Source organism: Sorex fumeus, unplaced genomic scaffold, assembly GCF_029834395.1.
Source record: "Sorex fumeus unplaced genomic scaffold, SorFum_2.1 ptg000034l, whole genome shotgun sequence".
Taxonomy (NCBI): Eukaryota; Metazoa; Chordata; class Mammalia; order Eulipotyphla; family Soricidae; genus Sorex; species Sorex fumeus.
Genome location: NW_026606091.1, coordinates 34033279 through 34041327, shown reverse-complemented (window position 1 = coordinate 34041327; position 8049 = coordinate 34033279).

Below are 8049 nucleotides of genomic sequence, written 5' to 3'. Positions count from 1 at the left end.
CTGGGAGAGACGAAGACAGGCACGGAAATCACTCGGGATGGCCCAGAGGTGGTCTGTCACACTGTTCAACTTAGAAACCAGGGAAAATCTCCCAAATTTTCCTACGGTATTGATATGCTCCAGATCCTTCTCTGCACCAAGAAACCTTGGTCATTTCTTGTTCCATACTCTCCTGTCAGCTGCTGGCTAATACCCCGACGCCCATCAGATCTGCTGTAAAACTGATCTCTCGCCTTGTGCGGTGTTCAGACTTTGGAACTATTCATTCCATTACCACTATTATCTCATCATGTTCTCCCACTTGCCAAAATGTGCCTTTTTTTTCCTTTATGGGTTACACCCAGCAATGCGCAGGTGTTACTCCTGGCTCATGCACTCAGGAATTACTCCTGGTGGTACTCAGGAAACCATATGGGATTCTGGGAATCAAATCCAGGTCAGCCGTGTGCAAGGCAAACACCCTACTCACTGTCCTATCACTCCAGTCCCTGCTGCTTGGTTTTTAGTTAGCTTTAGGCAGAAATTTTGGCAAAGTTCGTATGAGTTCATAGTCGTTGAAAACTCAAAGTTATATTAGTGCTGCAATTCTCATTTGTGAAACAACAAAACTCACTATCAAGCAGGGGAGAAAGTGGCAAGACAAGACCAAAAGTAAAAAGAGCGACACTCAAGCAGTGGCACCTGGTGCACAGGAGGAGTTGGCAGAGAGCATGGCAGCTGGATGGCACTGCCACTCATCCAGTAGAGACAGCACTAACCCAGTGGAGTGGTTAAGGCCAGGCCCCAGCACCTCCAGTGGAGACAGCACTACCCCGGTGGAGTGGTTAAGGCCAGACCCCAGCACCTCCAGTGTGCCAGAGTACAGCATGGGACAGTCTCTGGCCAAAAGAATGGTCACAGACCCCTTGGGTCTGGGATAGACAAAATAAAACTGACCCCAGGACTGGAGTATGGGGAGTAGGAGCAGATGACATGGCCCAGGAAAAGCCAACAGATCTGACCTTTCATGCCTGACTTTACATTGAACTAAATTTGAAGCGGCAGATTAAAGGAATCTGTAATTCTCTTACTGAGCTTATGCAAGATGACAGGCAACATTGATGAGAAGCAAATTTCACCATTGCTGTAAACGTTTAACTTAAAGAGGTGAGGAAACAGAAAGTGTCGAACCATGGGTCTTCTGGCAGGGAAAGCTGGAGGCATGCTTGGGGTGAGCAGGGTAGGAAACGCTCGGGCACTGAGGGTCTGCCCCAATGGCACTGCTGCCAGCACCTAGAGTAGCCCTGGTCTCCTTAGTCACAAATACTAACAGTAATAGAAGTGGGGAGTTGTGCTGATCCCCCAGGGTCGACTCTCTGGTGCACTGAGCAAACACCATGGATTGCCTGAGGCTTCCAAAGCAGATGCAAACTCTGCAGGCGCCCTCAGAGACCAGACAGGGGAAGGAGACAGAGTCTGGGTGGGTGGCGGGGTGCGGTGCAGGAATCCTGACAAAGGACACCAGCAAGTGCAGACCTGGGTGCTAGTTTCATCTTGATTGACAGTTGACCTTGATGAACATGGAGTCATTGAGAATATACCCTGGATGGTGGGATCATGACGAGGGGGGCGGGGGGCAGGGGGTGGGATGTGCCTGCTAACTGTGCTCTGCTCCTTTGCCTGAGCAGCCCAGAGGTGAAAAAACATCACCCCATCCCCAGGGCTGATTCTGGTCTCCTCACTGCTCTGTGTGCCCCAGAGGCCAGATGGGGGCTGTGGTGATTGGGAACAGGAAGAGGGTCTCTGACTCAACTGGCCACCCAGGTAGAAAAACACCTTACAGGTCCAGAATGCCATGGGCAGTAAGGGTCCAGAACCAAACTGACTCCCTGTCTGCAGTTGTCTTTTCAATCAATGGACCCTGGGCCTGCTCAGTGTCCAGCAGGGAGGAAAAGGTGTTTTCTCCAATGAGGACTGAACGCTGCTCTACTCAAACCAGTCAGGAGGGGGAGGGGGCTTTGAGACAGTTGAAAGAATGAACTTGTGAAGGGCCAGGGAGCTGGAGGCTGGTCAGGCCCAGCCGTGGTCAGGTTTGGCCACTCCTGAGGGCCTCACTGTAGAATGGACATCTCTCAGAGTCAGGCCAGAAATGAGAAACAATCCCAGAGAGTCACTCATCACTAAGCATCGCCAGAAGATTAACCTGCAGGTGCTAGTTTGTCAGGATCAGCCTCAGCGGGGTGAGCTAAGGGGGGCTCGCAAATGATTCTGTCTGCCAAGCCTAAGGGAGGGAACCAAGCAGGAAGCAAGAGGCAGAAGCAAAAAACTAGGCAGGACCTCTGAGAGACCCACTCTAGGAGGTGGAGAAGATGGATGAGTCAGGAATCACCGAATTTGACAAGAATCAAATGTGAGGTTTGCTCTGACAACATGGTGACCAGAACCAAATGGCAACCGGCTGAGTGGACAGCAACATTCCTGGAGTCAGAGATCACCTTGGTCCAAGTGAGGAAGACAAGACTTATCGCCCACCCGGTGACAGCAAGCCACCAGGCTTTATTCCAGGTTCCTTACCATTGACCCACGAACAGATGACTAGGACCAGACCAAGACAACTTAAAAGCCCCCTGAGTCTAACCCAGGGCGCGGGTGTACCATTGCCTCACCTGAGGTTCGGAGAGTCCGCCCGGGAGCGCCCCCAGTAAGCTACTCCTATTTCCTTAACTTTATTTATATATCTCTGTCCTTCTGTCTGACCCGGATGGGGTTCCCAAATCTCTCACCGAGCAAGAGACTAAGGGAAAGCAGGTTACCCGAGCAGGGATGGAAGGGGCTCACGGGAACGCTCGAACATTGAGCGTAGAAACTGGAGTCACCACTGTGGGAGCACCAGAGAGCACTAGACACCACTGCATGTTAGATGAAAGTTGTTACCGCAGAATCAAGGTAGCCTGTAAACAACCTACATAATTAGGCTGTGACCTGCTACTGCCCCTTTGGGGGATAGCTGGGTAGAGCCTGCACACATGGAATACACTAGGATGCTTCCAGCAAATTCTTGGGTGACACCTGTCTTGGTGAGACTCTGTATGATCCTAAAAGGAAAAACTCCAAAGACAGTTGTTCAATGGGAGAACAGCTCTCACCACTGGCAAGGGGTGAGAGGGCTCAAGCCGCTGATCCCCACAGTCTCCCAGCTCCCCAAACCTCAAGGCAAACCTGGACTTGGTGTTTCCAGAGCCCAGGGGCCCAGAGGCAGGACACAGAGAACTAAGCCCAGAGCCCCAGTAGAAGCTTCGAGAGGGTGTGCAGGATATGTGTGAGGTGTGAAGATCCATGAGAGTGAACGGGCGGCCCCAGGCCCATGGTGCAGTTAGAGGGGAAGGGCTATGAACTGGGCACCGAGGGGTAAACCGGGACCTGCCTGTGCCTGCCCTGAACAGCCCTACCAGGCTGATCCCTGGTGCCTCCCCGATCCCTGGTTCCCATCCAAGTAGGAATGTGACAGGCAGGAAGGGGCATGGCTGACCAAATTCCTGGAAATGACTGGAACAGGATGGCTCTGCCTTCTGAGGATTTGCCATCTGGTCTGATACATGAATCTGGACACACTTCTTGTCACCAGTAGAATGTCACTCAGCCAAGTCTGTCCCAACAGGTCCAGGTGTGCAGGAGGAAAGAGGAGTCAGGGCCTGGTTCTCTATTACAGGGGGTCTGACCGTGCAGTGATGATGGCAGTGGGACTTGTATTAGGGAATCTGATGGTCCACAAAGAAGTGGGGCGCTATTATCAGGGATCAGCTCCGTACAGACTCGGGGACACTAGAAACATGTTCCATCCACGGCCCCATCCTGCTCCACTGATAACACACTGTCTTCCTGCTGGGGTGGGTACCATGGAGAGGGACCCTGGTTAAGGGGACAGCACCTTGGACCCACCTGCTGCAGGAGCACTTTCAAGTGCTCATCCTGAGAAACCTGATGTGGCCACTAGGGGGCAAAGTGGGGTCTGTCCCTGGTGCACTGCAGAGGGGCAGGGGAGGCCATGGAGGTGCTGCGGTGGAAGGCAGGGCTCTGGGTGCTGCATCCTGCCCTCCCTCCTGGGGACGCATCCGTGATTGAGACCTTCAACCCTTGGGGTGGACTCTCCTAGGGTCATTGACAGACTTCACACAGGGGCAGGCAGGTGACGCGTCTTGGCATGGTGACATGGCCAAGGCTTCCCACAATCTAGAAGCAATTGTCAACTACTGGCCAGACCTGCCCCGCCCAGTGACACACACACCCACACAGGCCTGGGATAGATCCATTTATTGCAACAATCGTGAAAATCAGACAGTGGCAGTCAGGGACAAAGCCTGCCTTCCTCCTTCCCCTCTTCTCAGCCAGCAATACAAAGTCCCCAAACAGCCCCAAAGAGTGTGTAGAATCCGGTGACTGGATGGTACCAGCGGCCAAGCTTCAGGGCTGTCATGCGCAGAAACAGGACCCCACAATGGGGATGGGAGAGCTGAGTTGTGACTTCTGACCTCCAAATCATTGTTTGCTACTGCTGGGGGCATATATCTGCCATCCTGATCCCTTGGACCTTGTGGAGGGGGACATTTCTTCCCTCCGATCCCTCAGACCTTGCGGAGGGGGACATCTCGGCCCCTCTGATCCCCCGGACCTTGTGGAGGGGGACATCTCGGCCCCCCCCCGATCCCTGACGTCTAGTGGTGGGGGGACATCTTGTCAGCCCCCAATCCTGGCGTCTAGTGGTGGGGGGGCATTTCTGGCCCCCCATCCCTGGCGTCCAGTGGTGGTGGAGGCATCTCTGGCACCCCCATCCCTGGCGTCTAGTAGTTCGGGGGCATCTCTGGCCCCCCCGATTCGTGGCGTCAAGTGGTGGGGGGGCATCTCTGGCTGCCCCCGATCCCTGCCGTCTAGTGGGGGGGGGCATCTCTGGCCCCCCTGATCCCTGGCGTCTAGTGGTGAGGGGGCATCTCTGGCCCCCCTATCCCTGGCGTCTAGTGGTGAGGGGGCATCTCTGGCACCCCCGATCCCTGGCGTCTAGTGGTGGGGGGGCATCACTGGCCCCCCCGATCCCTGGCGTCTAGTAGTTGGGGGGCATCTCTGGCCCCCCCGATCCCTGGCGTCTAGTGGGGGGGGTATCTCTGGCCCCCCCAATACCTGGCGTCTAGTGGTTGGGGGGGCATCTCTGGCCCCTCTGATCCCTGGCGTCTAGTGGTGAGGGGGCATCTCTGGCCCCCCCAATACCTGGCGTCTAGTGGTTGGGGGGGCATATCTGGCCCCCCCGATCCCTGGCGTCTAGTGGTCTGGGGGCATCACTGGCCCCCCCGATCCCTGGCGTCTAGTGGTGGGGGGGCATCTCTGGCCCCCCCTTGATCCTTGTTCTCTAGTGGGGGGGAATCTCTGGCCCCCCCAATCCCTGGCGTCTAGTGGTGGGGGGGCATATCTGGCCCCTCCTTGATCCTTGCCCTCTAGTGGGGGGGGAATCTCTGGCCCCCCCGATCCCTGGCGTCTAGTGGTGGGGGGGAATCTCTGCCCCCCCTTGATCCTTGCCCTCTAGTGGGGGGGGAATTTCTGGCCCCCCCCAGTTCCCTGGCGTCTAGTGGTGGGGGGCATCTCTGGCCCCCCCTTGATCCTTGCCCTCTAGTGGGGGGGGAATCTCTGGCACCCCCCCCGATCCCTGGCGTCTAGTGGTGGGGGGGCATCTCTGCTCCCCCTTAATACTTGCCCTCTAGTGGGGGGGAATCTCTGGCCCCCCCCGATCCCTGGCGTCTAGTGGTGGGGGGCATCTCTGCCCCCCCTTAATCCTTGCCCTCTAGTGGGGGGGGAATCTCTGGCCCCCCCGATCCCTGGCGTCTAGTGGTGGGGGGCATCTCTGACCCCCTTAATCCTTGCCCTCTAGTGGGGGGGGAATCTCTGGCCCCCCCCGATCCCTGGCGTCTAGTGGGGGGAGCATCTCTGCCCCCCCTTAATCCTTGCCCTCTAGTGGGGGGGAATCTCTGCCCCCTCGATCCCTGGCGTCTAGTGGTGGGGAGGCATCTCTGCCCCCCCCCGAATCCTGGCGTCTAGTTGGGGGGGCATCTCTGGCACCCCCATTTCCTGGGGTCTAGTGGAGGGGGAAACTGTGCCCCCTGATCCCTGGGGTTCCTAGGGGTGGGGACATTTCTTACCCCACATCTCGGGGTCTAGTGGATGGAGACTTTACTGTCCCCCTGATCTCCCGTTTCTTGAGATGGAGAATAGTTGTGGCTTTGCCCTGATCCCTGGTCTTGCAGTGAGGGATATCCCTGGTTCTAGTGGAGGGAGAAGAACAAAGGGCAGAGGAAGAAGGCAGAACTCCGGTGGCCTGGGGAGGACAGGGCTGGGCTAGATCAATTGGGTGAAAGAGGCAGGGTGCGTCGGTGCAGTAAAATAGAGGTGTCAGCTGGGTGTCAGGCTGCCAGTGGAGCTCTTGCTGACCAGCTGCGTTTTCTGGATTTTCAGCGGGTCATTACAGGACCTGGGTCCGATGTCGGTGGACTCCTCTTCCTTAAGGACAGCAACAGGAGCGTCTCTGGATCTCACACAGGCCATGGTCCCTGCCCCCTGGGACTTGACTGACTCCTCCAGCTCCTGGACTCTGGCACTCCTCCTGCCTGGCCCCCTGCGCCTCCTCCTTCTCTGTGGCCTCCAGCTCCTCACGTTTTGTGTCCAGGAGCACCTGTGTGTTGTTCGTCTCCACGCCAATCCCTTTGGAGTGGATGGGATGTGGGGCAGCATAAGGGTCTCAACCAAGGAAGGGAGGTGGGGGGCTGGGGGTGGGGCCGCCTGGCTCCCCTCCCCAGTAGCCCCGCCCTCTGACCCACAGGGGCTTCTCCCTGTCACTCACCCTTTTCCGGGACTCCTTTTCACTTTACCAGGTTCTGCAGCTGCTGTTTCTGCTGCTGAGTCCCACAGAAGAGCACCTGGGGTGAAGGCACTAGCTGAGGAGGCAGGTCTAGGGCCTTCCTGCCCCAGAGCCCGTGGCCCCTCTCTCACCTGGTCTCCCTCAGCTCCCTGATGGCGGCCTCCAGCAGGGCCTGCTGCCTTGGTGGCACCTGCAGCAGCTGGTCTATGGGCTGCTTCTGCCGCAGCATCCGCTGGTTCAGCTGCTCCTCCTTGGAGCCCAGGTGACAGCGGGCATCCAGGTGCTCTTGTCGGCAGCTATGTGCATTTCCAGGTACCAGCAGAATCGGCCCCAGGGAGGCCACTGGCACTGCACCTTTTCGTCCTGCCCTGGCATCTGTGGGAGGTAGGACAGTGTCTGTGAGGACAGGCAGGAGGACCGACTACATCCCAGCCAGGAGATGCAGGGCTCAGACCCTCAGCCACAGGCCCCCATGGCGTCTTTGTCCCAGAGCCTAGGAGTTGGGTCTCCCTCTGCCTCGGACCCTGACTCCTACCTGGCAACTGCCAACTCCAGACCCCTCTGTGTAGTGTGGGCCAGTCAGTGCCACCACAGCCCTCAGGGCATTCTGACCTGTCCTTCCTGCCATAACCCAAGGCAGGCTCTTGGCCTCACAGGGGGTCTCACCAGCCCATTTCATAGACCAGGAAAGTCACAGCCCAGAAGACTGAATGGTTATGCCCCAAGAATACCCCAGGGTGGAGGGGAGCTGATGGCCAGCAAACCCCTGCATCCTCTCTCAAAACTCTTCGTGTTCGGCAACTTTTCGTGGGCTCGCAGTAAAGACAACTTGGAATGATAGGTGATAATTGGAGATGATAGGAGACTCGTTCAGCTCCAAGACTGGGGAATGTTACCCAGACCCCTTCCACTGTTACAGAGACACAACTCGAGCCTGGCCGGGCTCCCAGCCGGCCACCCCACAGCCCTCAGATTCCAGGCGGCGCTGCGCCCGCTTCTCTCACCCCAGCTCAGTCCCCTCGGCCCCCACTCGCATCCGCAGTTGTTCTCTGGGTTCACCCGTTGTTCCTGGAACCTCCTGCCTCCACCTGTCCTTCGAAATGTTTTCAACGATGTGGCTGTTTCGGGGGCACCCAGAGGCCGGTAAACCTGAGAGGAAGCAGACAGTCAAG